The 23,787-nt window shown below is 44.1% G+C and overlaps 1 long non-coding RNA gene across 1 annotated transcript in view; it reads left to right on the forward strand.

The window, feature by feature from the left end:
• The window catches only part of LOC120323126, an 88,950-nt gene that overhangs the window by 56,612 nt on the left and 8,551 nt on the right, over positions 1-23,787 (forward strand). Inside the window, exon 2 of the long non-coding RNA XR_005563307.1 lies at positions 19,523-19,620. This is a non-coding gene — a long non-coding RNA (uncharacterized LOC120323126). The remainder of the gene's footprint in view (positions 1-19,522; positions 19,621-23,787) is intronic.

A 23,787-nucleotide genomic window follows, 5' to 3' on the forward strand; every position in this document is an offset into this window, starting at 1 on the left:
GTCTACTGCAGTTTAATTATAGTGTCTTTCAGTACACAACACAGCATGGTGCTTACAGTGATGACTTAGTGATTTTCTAAATCATGAAATCAATCCGATTGTGAGTATTTGGAAAGTGGTTTACAATCAGCTGGATTATGACTTTTCGCAGTGTGGTCAGTCTTTCTCTGGTGAACTCAGAAGTTGGAGTAGAACTAGATTTTTGCTGTGGATTGTTTTGGGCTTTATAGTTGTTTTTATTTAAATGAAACTCAGTGTTTTTCAGGTACGTGGCATCTGTCTGAACCATGCTGGTACTCCGAGGGTTTAGCTTGGGACCTCCAGGGATGAGCTCAAATGTGAAGTTTGCATGAGCTGTACAGGCAGGGGCTACGCTCCTGGAAGGTAGGCTTCATTCCTACAGCACAGTGCTGTAGGAATCCTGCTGATTGCCCTTGGAGCCAGGAAGGGAGCAGGGAAGAGGTGACTGCTCAGGTCAGTGCCCATGCAGGGCTGGAGGTGCAGGTTGGAGCCCTGGACGTGCTGGGATGTCAAGGTGCAGTTCGGATTCCCTATAGACAGACAGGATTCTTTCCCAGGCATCCACAACTGATGAAAGGGAAATTGTTTGCAGTGACTTGGAATGGATTAAGTAGACAAAATATGAATGTTTGAATAAAGTAGTAGCCACAGCTCTTGTGTAGACAGTAAACAATGGTTTATTGACAGTAAACTCTTGCTCTTATGGTAAAAAGTCTTAAACCACTTATTTCCTGAAAGGCTCAGGCAGGGTGTCTTTGGTCACTCACACATGTTTTGTACTTTATCTCAAATCAAAACATCCTGATTTCCAGTCTCTGGAACACATTACTGGTCCATGCTTCCCTTGTTTGAATAAAAGGTGGCAAACCCAGCTGTGCACTCATCCAGGCTGTTTAAAGTAGCATCTATGAGTTAAGAAAACGTTGTGAATAGATGACACCCTAGGATTTGTGCAGCAGAAAACAGCCCTGGACTTGGCTTGACAAAAGGCAGTTGTGCTGTTGGATATCTCTTCTTAGTCTCTTTCCACTTAAACTTGGATGTGATTGCTGTGAACGAACAGTGTTTTGTCTCTCCACCTGATCTCTACATGCCCCAGCCTTGAGTACCCAGATGTATCAGTACTCACTCTCTACTCTGATACTGTCAAAATGAGTCAGAAAAAATCATCCCACTAGAAATAGTTGAGGGATCTGTTTGTTTTGGCAGCATTGGCTTTAACAGTGATTGCACAATCACTTGTGCTGGCCAGTGTGATGGGAGGGCAGAGGAATAACCAGGGATGTAGTGAGAGGAAACCCAGGCACACAGAACTCACTTGCTTCTACCCATGCTGAGACAGATGTGTGAAGGAGACAGGCATGGGATCTGGGCACACTGGATGCTCCCTGGAGTGAGTGATGTTTGCTCTGTGGTACCCAGCCGTGTGCTGACTCCTGTTACCTGTGCACAGGTGGCACATCCATCTTCCAAAGCAGAGCAAAATGACCTAAATTACTTTCCCTGGGCTGCGAAAACGTGCTCATCAGCCCTTCTTGCAGTAAGGTTCATTCAGGACAACATGCTCATGTGTGAGGCAGTGTTGGGTGGCTCCAACACAGGTGCTGTGCAGGTGTCTGTGCAGAGATGAAGCTCCACTCTGAGACCATTTGTTAGGAGGAGAGCACAGGACAGAGCTGGGGAGCTGGAGGGCTGGACTGGGCTGGCAAAAAGAGATGTGCGGTGAGGAAAACAGGGTGAAGGGAGCAGAGAGTGTGGGGGCTGCCTTGGCTCTTCCTCTCTGGAATGAATCTTTTCATCAAGGCTAAGATGATTGGGGTTCTGAGTAAACTGGTCTAGTGCAAGGTTCCCTGTTCATGGCAGGGGGAGTTGTAACTAGACAGTCTTTAAAGTTGCCAAACCATTCTGAAATTCTATGATTCTATGGTCAAAGTATTGCCAGTGGTCCTGAATAGCCCAAAGTCTGGACTGGTCACTTCTGAAGTGTCTCCTGCAGTCCTTATGCATTCAAAGGACTTAAATCTGTGATCCTTCCAGATTTCTTTTCCAGTGAGGGACTCGCTGTGACCCTCTCTCAAGGGCCCTGGCCTCAGGAGGTGAAGATTGCTGAGCATTATGTCAGCTGTATCCAAAGTGGTTTTTGTTTAATGGTCTCCGCTGCTGTTTATATTTTCTAATGTGCTGCGGCTGGTGTTTGTTGCCATTAAAACTTCATTTGTTTGGAGGATCTTTTCAACAAACTGAAATCCAATAAATCATGAGAAAAATATTTATTATTTCAACTGGATAAGAAGGGGAGGGGGAAGTCGACAAATTTGTATTCCTTCAGCACCATGTTAAATGGGAGACCACGGGGGCATGTTTGCCAAAAGACTTAGTCCCCAAAAGAACAATTAGTTGGCTGGACAGGACCAGCTGAGTGACAGCTTCACATTTGGAAGCAGAAGTGGAGCTGAAATACTCTGAGTTCTCCAGCTTTATCCTGTCTGCCCATGTAATCACATCCACAGATGATGGTAGTGAGCTCAGGGCTTCTGGATTAAAACTGTCAAAAACACAAACCTCTAATGCCCGAGTTAGAAATCCTGGGCTAATAAACTGGTCCCACTTCTGCTGGTGGTAAAGCTGCTATTGTTTGAGGTCAGGATTTCACTCCAGGTCTGTTTTAGTTCACAGACAGTAGCAGACTCCAAACTCTCCATCCCGCTGTAGGGTATGTTACGTTAGCTCGTGGTGGGATAAATGACGTGGAGATCTGGAGCAGAATGTGGAAAATGTCATCACAAGCATCATTACATTAGAGCTGTGTGGCTTTATTTATTTGTTTAATAGTGAACTCAATTAAAAATAGGGTGGGATTTAGGGTTGTTCATGTACTTTTGTGTTCAGCCAATGGCTTTGGCTGAAAACACAGAGAGAAATATGGGAAAGTTGGACTGTTATTTCAGCATTTCAAATAGAGGATACATTGCCTATTCACTTGGAAATTATGTTTAATTTTACGATGCGACATACTTTTCAATGCCAGAAATAAAATAAAAAAATTGCTTTTGGACTGACCTGAAAAGAAATAACTCTGGGATCTGTTCATGGGACTACAGCAAAATCTCTGCACTGTCCAGTTAAGCTCAGAACAGGTGTAAAGTGTGCATCCAAATGATTAGGAAATGTAGCAGGCTCCATAAGAAACTCAATGCATATATTTAGTATTTCAGTGGAGAACTGGCATGTATGTGTGCATAACTATGACAGAATCTGTCTTTTCAGTAAGGAAGATGCCCTTCTGCACCTGTAAGCCAGACTCTGGCTGTAAGCAACTCAAAAATATTCATGCAAAGATTTGGACTCAAAGTTTTACATTAAATCCGGTTCCCTCATCCTGCATGATAACTTCTACCCCACAAAGCCTCAAAATTCATCTCCTTCAGTATTAAAGCCTCTAGATGGTCCTATAATAACATAAACATGTAGGATCCTAGATACAATAAGTTAGTGTCCCATCTGTCAAAAACAGGACGTGCAGCAACCCTTCCCAGTGAGTCATCTGTTCAGCATTCTCAAGTCTTTGAGACCTCTGCACTCACCAGGGAGCTCTGACATTTACCAATGTTATCTTTCTTATTTCAGTTTTGGCACCTTCTTCCTTTCCTCAGAGACCGTACTGGGCAAAAAACACATGAAATGAGCAGCAGACATCATTGCTCATTTTTGTGAAAGGTTATTGAGCTTGAGTGTGTTGTTTGGCCTCAGATGGCGGTAACTTCACCAGAAAAACAAAAATTCCACCATACAGTGAAAAAGTCATTAACTGGGCAGAGTTTTATAAGAAGGATCCATTTGTTGAAAGGGAAGAGTTATCTTTATTCATAGTGACTTTTGGGATGACTAAACCCTCAAGAAGCAGATTAGAGAATGTTATGAAATGCTTTTCTTACTGTTATTTACTGTGAATCAGCAATAAAGCAGGCACCCCCTTGGCAGCATTCCCACTGAGGTCAATGGAGCTGGGGTTTCACCCCTGGAAGTCCTGCTCCGCAGGAGGTGCTCTCTGTCAGTCTGTGTCCAGTTTTCACTTCTGTGAGCAGTTGTGAGTCTACTTACAGTGTTTCATAATGCAGGAACAAAGGGGTTATTCAATGAAAATGAAGGAGGCAGAGATTTAAAGCAGATGAGAGTAAATGCTCACTGCACAATAATGTCAACACCTGGCGTTTTACTGTCGGTAGACGTAAAAGTACTTTACAAGAGTGGTCAGTGCCAGTATCTCTGTTTAACAAAGAGACAAAAAAAGATAACACTACTTGTTCAGGGTCACCAAACAGACAACGCCAGAGTGGAAAATATCCTCCTACACTATGCAGTGGCTTCTGGCTAAAATCAAATTACTCTTATGCTACAGAGCTCATTGCTCCAGGTGGACACAACACCAAGAATTCAGTGGCATGGACTGTTTATGTGGAGAACAAGCACATGGCACTGGGAAGATGTAAAAAAGAATTCAGGTCAGACAGCAGCCTCTCTTTTTGTAGTAATCTGTCTCATGCCAGAGAACAGAAGACTTTGGCTGGATGACATGTTTAATTTTAATGCTAATTCAGAGTGCAGAACTGGCTTCTGGCAGTCAGGGTTGTCTTGAAAATCCTGCTGACTGCCCCAGGTATTTGGTGGTCCTTGTAGGAAGGGAGCTGTCATTTTGGAAATCTACCGTGTCTGAGGTGAGCAAAGGTGGTTTTGGTTATCACCAGAGATATTCCCATATAAGGATAAAAAATTACCCGTTTTTCCTGGAGTTATTAAAAAATGGGCAATGAGGCCTAAGCTGAACATTCTTGTGAGGCTTCAGGCTTTACCCAAAAAATCAGGCAGGACTCATGGATCCTTGCACCTCCACACCAGGTCTGGCGTTGTCCTTTCAAATGCATTCCAGGAGGCTTTTGCCAACCCATAGTGAGTGCAGCTGGCTAAACTGAAGGTGAGAGGGTCATGCACCCTCTCAGACAACTCATCTTCCCGTGATCGTGCATAGTCATGCAGTGAGAGTGAAGCACATTCTCCAGCTGAACTACCATCCCTCCTTTACCTCTCTCCAAGAAGTCCCCAGCAGCCCATTAACCCTTTCCAGACTTGCATGGATTCACACATGTGCTTTTTAGTGGCATAATTCTTGGCAAGAGAGGCAACCTTAATATTGCTGTTGGACCTATGTGCATGTCTGTTGTTCATCATGTGTGAATTAAATGGACGATCCTGAGCTGGAGAGAGAGAAACTAATGATTGCCATATTGTTTCCAGCAGTCGTCAAGCAAAAGAAGCTGTTTGAACTTTCCCCTAAAGACGCTTCTGCCTCTTGCAGTGATTTTAAAATCTTGTGTTTCTACCCTTTTCAAGGTGATTAATATTGTAATGATGCCTTTGCTACCTTCCCCTCCCCAAGGGAGTGAGCGTGCAGGGGGAGGGAGGTAGGACAGGGAGAAGGAACTTTCCAAAACTAACTCCATGTGCAGCAGTAAAAGGTGTGATAGCTGCTTCTTTTCCTCTTTCCTCTAGTTTCCAGCAAATTCCCATGTGCTTTCAGGTATTTCATTATGTTTTGTTTTTAATTCCTCTTCAATGTGCATATTGACATGTTTCTTTCTGTCTATTTCTGTCTTCCTTTACCCAGTAAAATGATCCCACTGGGAAGGCGAAGGTCCAAATAGAAGGTGGAAGAAAGGAAAGCATCTTTCCTCATTACTGAGAGCCAGACTGATTGATTGTGTGTGACTCTGAGGCAAAGACCCTCCTCGAGGTGGAGATCATAGCCTCATCCTTAACATAAGGACAGGCAAGAGGCTGAAACTAAGAATGGGGACTGCATTTGGAATGTATGACTAATTGTGGTGCTTATCTGGCCCTCTTCCCAAAAATCAGGGGAGAAATGCTGTAGCAGGCATTGTTTTCATCCTACAGGATATTTCCAGTGCTGTGTTTTGTGACTAAGGAAAAGACTGCATCCCGCTACGACTGGCAATTAGAGCTGCCTGTGACCAGGGATGACCTTCCTAATATGGCTTTTAAAATCTGCACCTGAGTATATCTTGATCCACAACCTTGAAATGGACAGTAAGAAAAAGCAGCAGAAAAATGAGAAAATCCCTCACATTTTTTGGATTGTCAGTAATAAATATGAGGGAGTGGAAAAGGCCTTTCTTGTTGGCATGGTGACCCCATCATCTTGATATAAGAAAGAAATATTTTAGAGTAAGAAGAATTAATCACAGGGATCATCAACCAAACTTCCCCAGGGATATGTTAGAGGCCTCATCACTGGAGGCTTTCAAGATGTGATTGGAAAGGGAGCTAGATAGTCTTGTCTGGTCTCTCTTTCCCATCAAAGCTTGGACCAGATGATCTTTTGAGGTCTCTTTCAGCATGGGCTTTTCTGTGATTCTGTGACCATCAATGTTTTGGTGTCTGGGTGTGTAACGTTCTACTCAGAGGTCGTCAACCACTGTTGTTCAGTTCTTGCCATGAGTGAATCTGTGCTGTTTGCACCTCATTCCTTTATTATCCAGTTTCCTTAAAATCTTACCTTGCAGTTTTAGGAACAGTTCAGAGTTCCCTTAAGATTATCTACCTGACTGCTTGGAGAAGATCCAGGATGCTGGAGACAGGGAAAACACCTGCTGTGCTTATCTTGCCCTTAACCACAGATGAATGCACTTCCTCCAGAAGCTTCTGCAATAATGTAGGTCCCAGAAGACCTATCATTGTGAACATTTCAGCAAGGACCTTTGTTCTTAAAATTGCTGAGAATTTTGAAATCTAACATAGGAGATAAGTCTGCTGCCTTACTGGGTTTTCAGATTTTTTAGTATCATTATTTGATTCTGCTAATATGCATTGTAAAGATAAAACAGGCCAAGTCTCAAACAATGGAGTCCAAGAGGAGGCAAACATGACAGGGAGAGCTGACAGGCATCATGGAAAGAACCAGATTAAGGGTAAAAGTGAGCAAAACTGATGGCAACTATGATATGGTCTGATAGCTTAGGTGAGTAAAGTGTGGGCTTGGAAAGGGTCATGAATTTCCTGGATTCACAGGAGACTGAATACAACATCACTCAAAGCCTTCTCTCCTCCAGGATGCAATTTCCTCCCTATTCTACTGACGGATCCTGTTCTGCTGTGTATATTTTTCTTTCGACCAGCTCAGCAAAAGTAGTGAAAACTGGCAAGGCAGCTCACAACAGTAAGAGATCTTGAACAAATTCTTTCTTCCTTCACAGGTTGTTGAGACATACTGTAACAGAGATTACAGATAAAAATGGCATTTTCTGTCAAAGATAGTAAAGTATTTCCACAGCTGACCAGCTGCAGTGCATGTGTCCTGGCAGGTCCTGAAACCACTATTTTTACAGATCTCTCCAGAGAACTAATTAACTTGACTACTGGCATAACTAGCATGATAACCTTGACTTGCTTGCTGTAAATGAAAGAAGGGCTTGAATAAAAGCAATGGGTCAGATTGTTCACCTCGGTGGCTCTATGGTACAAACCTCCTGTTACTTAACAAAATACCTAGACCTTCTGTCTATGACTCCTTATTTACCCCTGCAGACAACACAGACCCTCAAAAGACTCTCATAAATTTCAATGTGAATTGCCTATAACAGGCTGAGTTCCTGAAATCAGGAACTTAGGCTAATTCTTCCCTGAATGCACATCCAGTGGCTATATGAACCATAACTAGTTTTGGGATCTTGTGTGCAGTGGAGTCATTCAGTCGTGTAGCAAGTACAGACTCTGAATTTAGGTTTGGTTTTTAGAGTATGTTGAGGTGAATTTGGGCAGTGGCTCATTCCCCAATTCATCTTTGCCCACTGCGCACTCTGCTTTGTTTTGTTGAGAATCTGCTAAGATGGGCATGAAAACCAGGCTCAGGTGTAGTGCTCTTGGGAGGGGCAGCAGGGTGAGACTCAAAATATCTTTAAAGGAGAGCTAAGTCTTTCAAACTGGACAGATATCCTGAAATAAGCTGTTCCTTAGCCTAAGGTGTTTAATTTGAGCCTGAACTGGAGCAGTGGGAACAGAAAACAGTGTACATGCCTAATGCAAAAGACTGCTCTGCAGTCCTGCTGGGTAGGCACAGCCTTCTCTACAGGGTCAACAATTAATGCATTAGCTGATGCTGGGAAAGGCTGCAGAGATCATCTTGTCTTCTCTTTAGAATGTTATGTGCCTCTGAGAGAGGAAACAACTAAGATTTGGCTTGAAGGGTAGAGTGCACAATTGTGGAGAGATGACTGCTTCAAGAACCACTTTGCTGGCTGAGGACATACCACATTGTTAGCTCTTTTGAAGGCAGAATCATTTGAGAACAGTAAACAATCATGGTTCCATGCAGGCTTGCTGAGTCAGTCACAACTAAAACAGATGCTGCAATCTAAAATCAATAAGGCTCCTGGAGGTGTGAGGTCACTTTTACTGCTTGACACTGCGGGCACATGGCTTATGAAAAATGTCCCTGACCTCCCCAAAAAGCTCTGAACAGAGACAGTTCTACTGCCATCTCTGCTTTGGGCATCAGAGGGGCAATTTGTAGAGGTAGGCTGTGGCTTCTCAACAGGAACCCATACAGCAGTTGTAGGGTCTGGCCTCGTGTAACCTAACTAAGGTTTGGAAAAGTGTGTCATCATGAGCTCATCTGAAAAAGTTTCAAGTTGCCCTTGTGGAAGGCTGGATTAGCTGACCTCCAGGATTCTCTCCCGAGCTACATTTTTTTGTAATTCTGAGACAGAATGGAAGGGAGCTCAGGATCTCTGCAGCACAGGCTACTTTTATTTCTCCTGAACGTGGATAGGAGCGTTGTGTGGATATCCAAGGGCCCTGACAGACAGGCCCTGGCAGTGACTGGAGGTTTCACTGTCCTCAGCTCTTGGTCCATGTCTCTGACAGAGGATATCATGTTTGGAGCAGCAGGGAAGGTGTGAACTAGAGCAGCTGGGGATGCTCAAATTGATTGTTCCTGCAAGCTGCATGTCATGGACCAGTCATGTTTTAGACCATGGCAGCCAAATGCTCAAATAATGGGAGACAGAGCTCTAACTCTATGCAGTCAAGCTTGGAAAATGAAACCAAAGTGACTTGGGCTTGCCTTGCGTGTGGAAAAAGGGATGCTGCAGTCCTCTACACTGTCTGAATGCTAACAAAGCACAACATGGCTCAGAACCCAAATGCTTACTCAATCTCCCACCTCTGAATATCAGCTTTGAATTGGCTTTGATTTTTATTGCATATTTGTCCACAGCAGCTGTCAGAAAGTTTAAACGCTAGAATTACTGCTGTAATAAATATATCCTTCCAAACCCTTGCAATGGTTCTCCCTATTGGGAGTTTATGTAACATACTAAGTGGTACAAAAAGTATGCAGAGAGAACATTCTGCTTCCTGGAGATTTCAGCTTGGTTTGACAGCTCGGTGCTGACTCACTGTCAGGACCTGGGTTTATGCTCTGTAGTAAAGCAGTGAGGACTGGTGCCTGGGAAGTACAGCCATAGACATTGCCACAAATGGATGTGAAATCAGGCTGTTACCATCCTGGGTGACTTTTTGCCTTGGCAGTGAAAATGCCATGGCATCCAGCCAAAGACCAGCTTGGAGCAAAGGCTGATTAAGGTGAAGAAGCAGGAAAGATCCCAAAGTGGTCTCAAAATGCTAGAGGAAGATGAACATTCCTTTTAGTGCTATTTTTATCCAATATTCTAATTTTATCTAGTTTCCTTACATAACTTTCAGAGTTACAGCTGAATAAACTTTCAGCGAAGAGAAATAGTTCTAATAAGAGCTCTAACTGTCTCCAGATTCAGGATCTGAAATCATCCACAAAAGTCTTCCAGAGCATGTATGCAGTGTAAGTCCTTTGTCTGTCAAGGAAAGGGTAGAAAGAGATCCAAGTCCTGTAACAATTGAGTTTGTTCCTCCATGGCAAAAAGCAATTATTTTGCTTGGGTTGTTTCTGGCAAGGAAATACAGTTTGTTGGTAGTGATGGAGTAGTTTCCAAATTGGTTTAGTTAGATGGGGTCAGCACACCAGGAGCACTTCTGCATGTCTCCTTCCAGGACATGTACTCCTGGCCTCATCCTGCTCCCTCTGCCCACATCTGCTGGAGCTTTGACCCCACCGAGAGCAAGTGGAGGTGCCTTTGGCTCCCCCTGCCTCAGGCTCTAGCAGTGGGAAGAAGGGATATCTGGTTCTATTCCCTGCCTCAAGCTGATGGATGCCCCAGGCATCTGCCTGGTCTGCCTATGCCTGGAGCAGACTCTTGGTGGTGTGAGGGTTTAGGGTGTGGTTAACTAAAGTTAACTGTGTTCTGGCTCTTTCCTGCTGTTCAGGAGCCATGTGAGGCAGCTTGTAAGTTAGCAAAACACTGAGGTTTTTCTAATGCTCCCTAAGGACCAGGTGGGTCCCTGGCTGCTGCAGGATATGGCCTGAGAAAGGCTACCTTTTCTTTTCCCAATTCCCTTTTCGTGTTTACATCTGCAGGAAGAAAATCACCAGATGTCTTCTTCAGCCCCTCCCTGCATCTAAATGGGAAATTCTGAGTGTGGCATCCTAGAAAAGCCAGTCTGCTGACCAGTCAAGCATGAGGGATGGGGAAAACAGGGCTTGAAGAAATGTGAACAAAACCAAAACAAATACGACAGGGAAAATGACTGCAAGGCAGTGCACCTGCACACCAGCAACTCTCTTTTTTCTCAAAATGATGGAGAAACTGGCGTGTGTCAGTTAGTCCATCTTTTTTTTTATAGTAACTGAGAAAACTTGTTAACAAAAATATAAAGCAAAATCAAAAGATTTGTGAATTAGAAAATTTTCTAGTTGTCTGTCTTTTCCCAAACCATAGGCTAAACTTGGGTGGTAGTTTAGGGGCTGTCTTATGCTAAAGGCATAAATTTGGCTAAAGTACTCGGACACCTAATGGCCAGATGCAAAGCACAGTGAATCCAGCAGGAGGTTTTCCAGTGGCTTCTTTAGACTTCAGATGACTCTTAACTATGTAGGCAAAATAACATGTACAAGTAATCAACATTCACCCCTTTTTGGAAACGCATCCGTACAAAGGGGCTGTGGCCATGTGTTTGTTATTGCATCTTTCTCTGCCACCCTGTAAGGAAAGTGCAGATCACAAGGAAAGTGCAGATCACCAGCACACGATGTGGCAGCGCTTGAGATCTTGAATGTGGAATTGTTTATTGAAGAGTGACAGGCTGCTGCACATCGCTTTTAGTAATGATAAGGAAAGGTTTATGCAAGCACACATCTGCACTTGGCTGGGCACAATAATGTCATGATCCTGATTAGCCATAAATTTCTCTGAAGCACTTGCTGGAATAGGAGCGCCCGTGGTGACCGATTTTTGCTGCACAGCTCGTGTTGTTTCCACTGCTCCGAACTTGGTGTGCATCAATGAAACATACCCCTGTAGAAGTGCTGATCCTTTTATTCTGTTCTGTTTCTGTTACACAGTTTCACTCTGTTGGTGCTGCTTGCACCCTGCCAAGAATTACAAATCTTTAGTCCCTATTAAAAGTAAGTGTTCAGGGCCAGGTTGGGTGGGGCTGGGAGCCACCTGCTCTGGTGGAAGGTGCCCCTAGATATTGCCGTAGGAATGTATTTGCAAAAAAACATAATAGCTGTTATCTGGTGTGTCTTTATATCCAGATTATTTCATTATTCACTTTTTTTTTTTTTGTTTGATGGTCTTCTAGTCTCTTATTACCTTTCAGATTTCATGGGACATCTAAAAAGTGTCCAGGTGTGAAGACAGAAGGAAATGGGGAGTAAACAGCAGTGAGGGCTGAGAATAGTGTTTCCTACTTGCCCTGATAACAGCTAGTCTGACATAACAATAAACTGGCTTTCTGCCTTTTCCAGAGTTACCTTTGGATCCCAGATATGAATCCTGGACAGTGAAAAGGAAATCATCATGTCTGTCCTAATGTTCTCTGTCATTTATTGAAGCTCACCTGATACAGCTAAAACTTATTCCGACATTGATCTCTGGTATCTGAAGACAGTCCCCCAAGTAGTCCTTCTGAATGGGAAATGCAGGATGAGCAGAACTTGCTTCCGTGTGGGGAGGGGCAATTGAGGTACCAGGACACTGATTATTCAGAAGCAAGGTGTGAACTCACATGCTCTATGTCAGTACCTTTATTCTTGCAAAATGTTTAGGAAGCAGTCAGTGGTATGTGTGACCTCTTCTGCATTTGAAAATAAAACTTGGAGCTCCTCTGTATGAATTAGAGCAGTCAGAGAGAAACTATCAGCTAAATCTGAGAACGAACGAGGGATCAGAGAGGGTCCCCCCATGGCTCCCATTCAGGAGCACTGTATATTATTTTAAAGGACCCTTATGCAAGAATTATGTTGCCTTCTGAAAGAGGAGATTGTTTTACTCACTTGATGTGGGAAGGTCTTCAAATTACAGCCCTTCCTGCTTATATTATTACATTCTAGGGTTCATCCTGCTGCAGTTACCCTGTGCTATATTGGAAGCAGGATCCATGGCAGATAAATCCACAGCCAAAGCCTGTTGTTACAATAGAAGTCTCTTGCCAGAGAGACTGAACTATTTCAGACTTCTCACAGCTGAATGCAGTTAATAACTACTCTGGTGTGCTCTGGAAAGTGTGTGGGAGGCAGGTCAGAGTGTCCAGGAGCACAAAGTCACTGTGTAGCTTCAGAGCAAGTACAGTGTAGAACAGAGACCATGGTGACAGGGGATGGCCATCACACTCCTCACCATTGCAAAAACAAGGATGTGACACAGAACTGCATCTCCCTATGAGGCATGAATGGAGCTTGAGTTTTAAAACATTTTAGTTTTGCCTCAAAAGATTGTTATTTTGGGAAGAAGTTTCTGACGCACTTTTTAGCCTGTTGCAGTTGAACTTGAAGGTTCATGATCTCAGCAAGGAACGGGGGCATAACACAAGCATAACATCACAGCCCTCTGGTTGTTCAAGAAACAACAGATAGAAATTATTCATAAGGAACCTAGTTGAGAGCACTCTTGAGAAAGCATTTCATGGGGAATAAGGTTGGAGCTCTGCAAATCTCCTGGGATCATCTCCTGTTCCTGAAGAGCACAGACAAATATTGGTGCTCCTTGGATGAGGATCAGAGCAGGTGGGTGCTTCATGTCTCAAGTCTGTCTTGAAGTTGGGTGGCAGCATCCTTCAGTGGATAAGGGCTTTTGCAATGCTTGCTCCGACTGCTTTGCTGCACACACAAAATGTTAGGCTGCATGTGTAAATCAAAACACAGTAATGCAGAATCAAACCTTTTGAAGCAGCTAATTCAAATCAAAGATTCAGCTCTTAGGCCTGGTCACAGATTCTAGACCCTTATAAGGATAAGGGACATGGGTCTGAAGCCTGGCACCCTCTGGCTTTGACTGCAGGGTGTTTTCTTTGCCATGTATATGGCATTTCTCAGGCTGTGCTCTGGGCGGGCCATGCTATATTTAAATACATTTTGCTGGTGAGGGACTAAAGGGCCTCCAGAGTTGTAACTTCCTAAGGGCTATTCTGCAGATTCCTTCCTCCTTTCTTTTCTTGTTTTCCTTTAAAGGAAACTCTCAATCTTCTTAGGAAATAATCTTTTGTTTATGTCATGAAAAAACCTGTGCTCTCCTGGCCGGGACCATGGAAGAGCCAATAGGAAGAAGTGCCACTTACGCGTTTTGATACAACCAGGCATGTCTTAAATAAACACTTGTTTATTTTTCTACTTTTTTGTTGAACTGCATGGTTGCCAACTTAGAAGGTAAAAGTATCCAGTTCAAAGAAGGCAACTGCAAGCGTAGGCTGACATCCTGTCGTAAATATAGAACTGGTCTCATGACAATGCCCTGCTCGGAAACAATGGGAGCAGGGCTGGGAGAAAGAAATTTGTGAATTAACACAGCCGAGGCAAATGATGAACAGCTGATGGAGGAAAAGAGCTGTGGGCCAGGCTGTCTGCTTTCAGGGCTGCCCTCTGAGCTGGCCTTTGCCGCCTTCACAGAGCTGTGTGATGTCTCTGACTTGCTCGTGTGCCATCAGCGATGCCACCTTGGGGATACCAAGGACATGGGACAGTCTTCTGTGCCAAATCACAGAGTACATTTCCCTCTCCCCTTGCCCAGGCTGGGGCAGAGCAGTAACTTTCACCTGCTTTTGCCTCTATCCCACCTTGCCAACAGGACACACAGCTTGGAGCAAGGGCAAGTTTCTGCCCAGCCCAGTGCTCAGATCAGGATTTGCAGGGTTTGGGGTTTGCACCAGCAGGGACCAGCACTGGGGAAGCTGCAGCCAGACTGATTCTCTGCCCTCAGGACAGCCCTGGACAAAATCTCTGTGGGCCGGGTGATGTCTGCCCTCCATTGCATTGCACTGGAATGGACAATGGAGACCCATTTCTACAAGCAGCATGAAGATCCCAGGCACTGCCAAGACAGAAAAGATAAGGTTCGTCTCAAACAGGCCTTGCCATGAGGAAATGAAGTCCCAGGTGGATTAGGAACCTTAGTGATACTTTTTGTGACACCTGAGAAAACCTGCCATGACTTAAGTAAGAACCAATCTGTGGCTGTCAGTTGTTCTTGGCTCTGGCTGGGGACCTGACAGAAGTCACCACATCCCATTCCCACCAACAAGGAGCAGACTGGGAGAAGACAGGAGCCACATGCATCTGCAGCTGGTTTTTGCATTTACAACATGCCTGTTTAAACATGCTAGTTTAGCTAGTCTAGCTTACCTTCATCCTCGTTTTTCTTTGAAAAACTGTAGTTTTTTGTGACTGTCATGTGGAAAATGATGGCTCTCACTGAGCTGGCAGTACTCGCTTCACTTGTGTCCTAAGCCGCTTTTGGTTCCCAGGCTAAGCCAGTAGACCAGCAGCCACAGTGACAGCAAGTAACTGTCACTAGTTTATCTTATCTAGCACACAGAGTGTGGCATTCGAGAGTTGAAGTGCTGGGGTTTCTCCTCTTGTCTTTCTGTGCAGCACAGGGTGTGCCCCATTTGACCTAAATATTTGTGAAGTTACATCCTTGGGACAGGCTGACAAAAGGTTATAAACTCATTTGTTTTCATCTTTTCCTAAGGCGGGCAGGCTGCAGTGAGGGATGACATCTGCCTCACATGGGTGCCTCACACCTTCCTCTGACGCAGCTCGTGCTGGCCAACATCTGAGACAAGATATTGGGCTAAACGGGCAGTGGGCCTGATCCACACTAACAATTCCTGCTTTCATGCTGCAGCAGCTGCTGCCTCTGTAGACATGGACATGGAGGCACCATTTGGGTTAACCAGCGAATAGTGTCATGGGAGATTAGGTGTCACTTCACTGTTAGAGGGGCTCTGTCCACCCTTGGGTGTGATTCACAGCTCAGTGAACCCCTGTGAATCAGCACAGTGCTGTGGGGGTCAGGATTTTCCCACTGACATCAATGTCATTAGGTTGCTTTGTACCTGGACCATTGTGCTTGTCTTTGGAGGAAGATGGAAAAGAGCTAGTTTTGAATGTTAGTGGATAGAAACTAGGCAGCTTAATTCCAGAGGTGAAGTGTATGTGCACAGTAACACCAATTTTTACATATCCCCAGCATTGTTTAACAACAGCTGCATTGAATTATGGTTGCGGCACTGCTATTTCTTTTTGGAACAGAGAGGAGTGAGGTGCAGTCTTGGAATTTAAGCATAAGACTGAGCAGAAAGCATTTTTGCACTCTACTCTTGACTTCAACAGTGGTCAAATTCCTCAGCAACTTCAAGAGCCGTTCCTAATGTGGGTGCCAGCTGTGCCCAACATCTGGGCTCCCCGGGGTGTGAGGCTGGTCCTGGCTGCCCAAATATGCCTGTGCATGTGGCAGTCTTAGATGCTGCATGAGGAACACTGCTGTGTCTCAAGCCAGTGCTACAATACAGACCCATGGACTTGGGCAGAAAACAGCAAGGATAAAATATAGAGGATATTCTCTGATTTTATTATTCCTTGAGTGTCTCATCTTTCACAGGGTATTTTAGTTTTCAGGCTGCAGCATCTTTGTGCTTGTGCACCACTCCCTAGCATACTCATGCTGCCCTATCAAACAATCTCCACAAAAAGCTGAACAAATTTTTAGCCAAGTGTTCAGTGCACAGTTTCCATTAAACCTCCTGGCTGTGCTGGGCTTTGGAGTGACTGCTGTGAAACAGCAGGTTCCCCTGTTTGGGTAATATCACAGGTTTGGGGGAACACTGAGATGCATGCCTACAGATCTGTCAGCTGGTGGGTGGGAGAGAATTATCCCAAAGCATTCTTGGGAGTGACGGGTGACTTATTGCAGGAGTCAGCACAGCCCAGAAGCAGAAACATGCAGGGTATGAGGCTGGTACTGCCTGTGATTCGCAATGTGTGACCAGCAGTGCTGTGAGCCCGATGCCACTATTTGCTATGCTCTGTTATCAGAGCTGCTCAAATGTTTTCCATCAGCTAATCCTTAACCCTTTGCAGATACAGAGCAACCAAGGACTGGAACCAAGAGCCAGATCAGAAATAAATTCTTCCTATTTTCTCTTTGAAGGCTTTTTGCAATCACTGCCCCCCACATCACTAAAAAACATGTGAAAATCATTTAGAAAGAAGCAGCAACCAGCAACCCTGTCCTCTCAAGCAGGGGATATTTAACAAGACAAGGACAAAGTATCTGTGGAACAAAGTAATTTGAAAAAGCCAGCAGAAGAGGATTGGAATCCAAAATTAAAGGTGACTTTCTTTGAAAATTGACCAAGTGATGCAGTGACATAAGTGACATTTGAAAAAACAAGTAGGCTTCCTGGAGCAGACTAGACACACCTAAGCAGGTCAAAGAGAGTTGAGTGCCTGATGGGTGTAGAGGACTTTCCCTATATAACTGATAAAGATTAGTTGAAAAACTACATAGATATAAAATTTCTGGGTTCTAGGCCAAGTGTTTTACCACTCTCAGGGCAAAATTGTTTTTTCCTTGTAGCTGATCTGAACCTCCTGTGCTGCAACTTGTATTTTAGTTGTGCGTCTTTGAGAGACCAAGCTTCATTTTCTCTGTTATCACTCATTATCTCACTGATTCTACATCAGTGTTTTGCCCCAGCCTGAACAAGCCCAGTTCCCTCCTCTCATGCTATGTTCTATGGCCTCACTGGCTCAATCCCCTTCCTCAGGGCTGTGTCCTGGGAAGCCCAAACCTGGATGGAGTATCCAGACTTGGGTTCACCAGTGCTGAATAGTAGAAGAACCATTTCCTTCAACCTGCTGGTTACACTTTCGCTGTTGTGGCCCAGTACAAAGCTGAACTTTGTCCCAGGAATGGCACATTCCTGTCTGAGGCTCAGTTTGTTACAATGCAGTAAATATCCCTCTCTCCCACTGGCAGGCACATCTGCAAAATGTCCCTGACTGACCTCCCATGAGTCTATATAGGCACCAGGGCCAGATAAGGACTTGAGCAATCCTATATAGCTTCTATTTTTTGTGCAGTTTCACGTTGCATGCACTTTCTGATCGACCCCGTCTGTCAAGCCTGGCTTTAAGTGTTTGTAAGCTCATAGCAAATTCAGCAGCAAGAGCAGAAACTTATCTGCTCGATCAAATTACTGTCCCAGGATCTTCTCTTCCCTGAACACTGGTTCAGGTCTGCGGGAAATACAAAGATCTGGGAGAAATTTCAAGGGAAACAGCATCCTTCATGTGTACTCTTATTTCACTGATCTTGGAAGACAGGCTGTTCTTGACCATTTGGTACTCACTCTGGTTGTAAATGAATAAACAGGAATGTAGCTGGAGTAAGGAGTAAATAGACTAGACAAACCCTTGTGTAAAAGCTTTCCACTCCAAAGAACTTGCATATTGGTAATTGATTGACAAACACATTATTTGTGTTGCCTAGGGGAGTGGAAAGTGGAAATTCTAGGAGGAAAAGAGGAGTCAGTGGGGGCTCCCAAAGTGTTACTGTTATGTCCTGAATTAACAGCCAGATCCTCAGCTGTTGAGCACCAATGGGACTCCATTTATATATATTTTGCTCAGTGTTTAGGAGGGTCCTTTTTGGATTCTTCCAAGGCTATTCATGTAATTTCTTCTGCTTCTGCCCAGCTGCTCTGCTCTAATTCTGTGCCTGGGTACACAAGACTTGCTTTGCTCTTTGGCCTCAGCTCCCAGCTGTGCTCTACTACCATGTCTGGTGATGGTGGAAATGGAAGTCCCACCACCCATCCCCACCACTACCATGGAGCCCAAGGTCCCATCAGGGCCACGCCATGACCTTGGATCACCTGTGCCAACAGGAGGGTGGGGTTGTGTGCATGAGCCAACCAGGTGGCTCTTGGCCTAAGCCCTGAACTTTTGCACCATGCTAAGGGGAAGGTGAATAATTTGGGGGTTGTGAGAAGCCTGAGAATACAGGAGCATTCCTGTATCCAGACTAGGCGGGGCAGTGACAAGGGGATATTAGGTCTCTCGAGCAGTCAGTGTCTGAAACTTCCTTGTATTGTTTGTCCAATGCTAAGAGTTTCCCCCCAGCACTAAAAATAGCTTTTTGTTTGTAGGTTCATTTTGCATTCACACTTCCTCTCTTGGTTTTCTCAAGAGGTTCCTTGATATCTTTAAATTTGCTTTACCAACGAGAACAAAAGGCAGCAAAAGTCTCTTCGTGTGAAGATGGGGAAGTTTTCACCTCAGAAAGAGAGAGGGGGAGGCAGCTTTTAATATCTTTTTATATTTAGTGCAGGTTTGATGGGTAAGAGCAAGCACCATGTTCAGCTTTTATTCCGTTTACCCAGTAAGAGCAGAAAGGGAATGCATTGTCCTCCTAGGATCCCAGGGAATAGTTGGCAGTGATACCATATAGAGAAAAAATGTTGTTCTCAGAAATACTCAAGCAACCACCAAGTAACAGCAATCACTGTGACTCTTAGCTCTAGTCCTTGGCAGCTCTTATCTGGACCAGATGTTAAGTAAAAGGGAGATGCTGTTTTCTGGAACAGAAGGATACATATTTGCTCGATTGATTTCTTTTAAAAATAATGCGTTGTAGAATGTTAATAAATAGCTGTTTATTTTGACAGCAGTGTCAAGAGCATGCTAACGTGTTATTGTTTGGACTGTGGACACTTAAGACATATAAAGGGAGTTTGTGTTGCTGGTTCCAGGGGAGCAGGAGGGTTTTTCTAGTGGTGGACCCGGTCCAGAGAATGTGCTTTACATATGGGTGTTTATATCTTGCTCTGTCTGTAAGTGTTCATTTGCTTGATGAAAGATTGTTTGCTAGCACTCTAGGAACTGGCAGGGAGGTATTTATACCATTGTCAATTTTGATAAAAGTTTCAGATGTTACAAAAGCTCTTGGATTACAGCAGGGGAAAAAAGGATAATTAATTAAATCTAAATTTCAAAAATGATCTGCCTTGCAGGCCTTTGAATCTGGACTAACCTACTTGTTTTCTATTACAGTGAGTCTGATTTGAAGCCATGTAGTTCTGCAGTAGATGCCTGTCTGATCCCAAGAATGTGGAGCTTCACGTGGTTTGGGAAACCAGACTGTGCATCAGGTAAGGCAGCTCATGCAGTGGTTGCAGTTGGTTTACAACAGTGAAGATGTGTCTGATAAGTCATGCTCTCCACAGACAGATCCTGAAACCTAAATTCTGGGTGTGAGTCTAAAATCAGAGGGCTAAAAAAGCCCTCCTAAAAAGTCACCTCCTCCATTCAGCTGTGGAGCTAGACTTGGCTGCACCCACATCATCTCTGGCTCACGGCTGGTGATGTGAGACCCTGCAGACTATCCAGGGTGCCTGATGCAACCCTGTATTATCCCCACTGCCTGGAAAGTGTCCTTCAAGGTATAATCACAGCCCTTCTGGCTTCGGTTTACTTCCTATTGAAACTGCAGTGGATACTATGGTACTGCAGCATGAATACTCAGGTCTTCTGGAAATATTACATCTCTTCTGACTGCCTTTAGCTAGCAAACAGTGCAGTGCAACCACTTCTAGTCTATTTCAGGGTCTATAATATACATGGGAAGGGAAATTAAGTCTGTGAAACAGAGCCCTTTGTTCATACAAGAGTAGTCCTGAAGACATGTGAATACCAGTTCTTTGGTGAAGCAATATATTCTCACATCAACACTTGTGCTGGAGCAAGTGCACAGTGTGTGGTTGAATCATCTTTACCTCTCTGAGGATGCATCCCAAAGATACCACGAGTTACAGCAGCAGGAAAGGTCACAGTTCTTTGCCTTTGTGACATAGTATGCATGAAACAATACTTCCTCTGGAAAGATCATGGCACTGAGTCGTGCAACAAGTCTTATCAACAAGTAGGCATATTATATATGAAATGTTACCTCTCATACGTGTGAGAATGTTTCTTAAGACAACATCTGAATTTATGTAGTGTTGGTAATACGTGGATATATTTTCCACTAGCAACAAGTATAATAAAATCAGATTGCAAATGAAGCTAAATGCTAAACTGAATCATAAAATTAAAATAAAAATGAAGTGTTGGTGGACTCCCATCTAAATCGGATTCAATTAAAGAAACTGTTGAGGTTAAAATTACTCTTGAAGCAATTGTGAAGGACAGGCCCATAATGTCATTTTTGAGTCAACATTTGAATGAATTACTGTCCCTCAAATTCCCTTGAATTCACACAAAGGAATGACCTTTTCAGCTGGTCTTTCTGAATTATTCTGCCTGTCTACATGCACAGAGTCAGGTTATTTTGGGTTGTTTGGGGCTGGTATGAGGCTGTGTCCAGGGAGGGTGTGCAGCAGTGCCTACTGAGATCCTTTGAGTCTTTCCAGTTTTGGGTGCTTTGCTCACATCCAGGACAAAGCTCCCAGCAGCAGGGTGGGAGTAGAGTTTTTTTCCCCAGATAATAATGAAAAAATAGAGTGCTGATATCAAATTATCTTTAGTCCATCTGGCACACGTGGCTTAAGGATATGGTATCTCTGCACTAGATGTTATTCCTACTGAACACATTTTTGTTGGGCTCCTACCAGTGCCTTGAAATGACTGATCCCTGACTTCCACAGGAGCTTCCACATTGTCTTAATGAATTACTGTTTTAAAATATTAATTTTTATTTTGCCAGGATTTTTTTCTTTATTCATTTGGCATTTTTTTGGAGTTGTAATTATGTAAAATGTCTGGCCAGAAGTTTTCTGACTGGGTTTTTGTAATAAGAAAATGTTGATCTAAGATAACCTGTTTGTATTTGTATGTACAAGGGCCAATTCATTAAATGTTTCAATCCTGAAAACATTTCCAAGTGGTTTCAAATACATAAAGCATGAGATCTGGATTTTTTTACAGTTTTATCTTGCTTTGCTGTTGTCTGTAGTATTAAAACAGAGTGAACATTTCAGTTGATCCACACCATTTCCCCTCCTGAGATGATCCCTTTGCAAGGATTTTGGAGCTCCAATTTTCCATTCCTTCTCAGGGCAGTAAAACACTCCCCTGGCTCTGGTCTTGTGTGAGCATGAAGATTTACTGGAGCTTTCTGACAACTCAATCTGAGTTCCAGTCAGGTGGAGGAAGGCTCACTGTAGGGATGTCTCAGCTGACTATGTTGCCATTTGCCACTGTATTTTTAGTACGTTTCTGGTTGTCAGTCATAGCAGTTCTGCATGCTTTCAGACACTTCTCATTCCCAGAAGAGAGCAGTGGCCCCTGTTTCTGGTAGAAAACCCGCCCTTTTCCTTTCAACCTCTTTGTCATGAAGCCTAAAACTGGTTTTGGTGGACCTGATCTAGTGGGAAGCTATAGGAGCAAACCCAGGAAGAAATAAAAAAGGTAAAATGTGATGTGCTGGGGTATCCTGGCTTTTCCTGTCCATGAAATCTTGAACAACTGTTCAGTTACCAGAGAACAGAAACAGATATATAGAAAATAGCAGACCACTTACAAATAATTGGAGTGTGGAGGGACAGGATTAGAAGGGAAGTAAAAGGAAGAGGGATATGAAACCATTCATGGAGAAGACTTTGCTATTCTAGACGTGTTTGAATTAAGCCATATTAAGTTTCCTTGGAGGCAGGTTTTTTCCAGAGAACCACAACTCCTCTGTGTACCTGAGTGACAGATGCCAGTTGAAGCAACTGTTTCCTCTGGATGAAATGGTTTACCTTCTGTAAATGCCTGGGCATGTTCTCCTCTGTTCTGAGTGCCAGCACATGCTAATGATTAAAGCAGCGAACGATGCAAACACTTTGGGAGCAGCAATCCTTCCCTGTCCCCACAGAGCCCATACACTGTCCTCGGTGATGGTACAACTTGCCAGGAAGCAGTCAACAGCTCTGCAGGCACGTTTAGGCTTGACTCAAGAGGAAAAACATCACATCTTGCAAAGGGAATTCAGTGTTGGGAGCTTTCTGGGTTGCGTATGCAACCTGTTGAAGTCGGTGGCCGTAAGGTCAAACACATCTGCTGGTGCCTGTGCTGCGGCCCCCGAGCTCTCTGTGGAAGGGAAGGACACTGCTGTGTTATCCAGCAGGGCTAATCATTTGGGTCATACAGACCATCCCAGGGAAGAAAGATGAACTTGCATTTTTCTCCAGTGATGATGGTGATGTCATGATACCGTAAACAAAGTATTTCATCTTTTCTCCTTTTCTTCACTCAGTTCCAGGAGCTAGTCAGGGTTTCCTGCCAGAAAGCTGACTTTTCTCCTGGCTGAGGCTTCAGGGCCCATCAGTGCTGAAACATCGCTGGAATGTTCTGTTCTGCAGACACGAGGGAACATAAACCTCTCCAGAGGAGGAAACACTAGCTCAAGAGCTACATGCTTTGTTTCTGTACCTGTCACAGTTATTTATTATTTCAGGCAACTTCTGAATTTATATAGTGCTCCTGAAAAGTGGTGCTGAGCCCTGAATAAGTAGATGAACAGACTCTCAGCACCTCACTGTTCATTTTGGCCAGAAAGGGGAAAGCACTGTGATGAAATAGAAGGTATAGCATCCGAAATTACTGGGTCATGTAGCAACAGCTAGTGAGGCTTTTAATTCCCACTGGTGCAGCTTTGAAAGCAGCTGGTTTGAGGGCTGAATATAAATGCAGTTTGTTTGCAATTAGTTGTTGTTGACTTTGCCAAAATATGCCTAGTCCAAACAAAACTGCGTGGAGTGTGTGCATGCACACACAGTGCTCATGCACATGTTCACACACACACATATTCTGGCATGAGACCACTCCAAAACGCAATCCTAGTTTGGGACATCACTCTTGCTTCCTGAGTATCCTGCTTGTGTTTGAGTACCACAGTCCTTCTCTCTCCTCTTGCTGACTGACCCTCACGAAAATTGCATTCTCAGAGTACTTTTCCCACCAGTAACAAACGTCAGAAGAGCTGAGATGAGGTCCAACCTGGTGCCCTCTGCTCCTGTAACATACCCTCTCCTGGCTGTGCTCCCTTGCTTCTTCCTTCTCCTCACTCTCTGCTTGCTGCTGATGCTTCAGGTCTAAAGTGACTCAGCATAGAATGGCAAGGCTGACTCAGACATAGCTGTCAATGCTCAGGAAAAGGCTCAGACTTCTTGGAACCTCCATTTAGTATCTTCTAACTATGCCTAATATGGCCTTGAATCTACTTCTTGGTTTTACGGAAAATGTGAGTGGCATTAGGCTCTGTGAAACAGGAGGCTCAGGACAACAGTGGAGTTAGTCTTGGGTCAGATGTGTGTATGGAGAATGGATGTGGACCT

The sequence above is a fragment of the Pipra filicauda genome, unplaced genomic scaffold (assembly GCF_003945595.2).
Source record: "Pipra filicauda isolate LSUMZ 115617 unplaced genomic scaffold, ASM394559v2 scaffold19_size4547281_pilon, whole genome shotgun sequence".
Taxonomy (NCBI): domain Eukaryota; kingdom Metazoa; phylum Chordata; class Aves; order Passeriformes; family Pipridae; genus Pipra; species Pipra filicauda.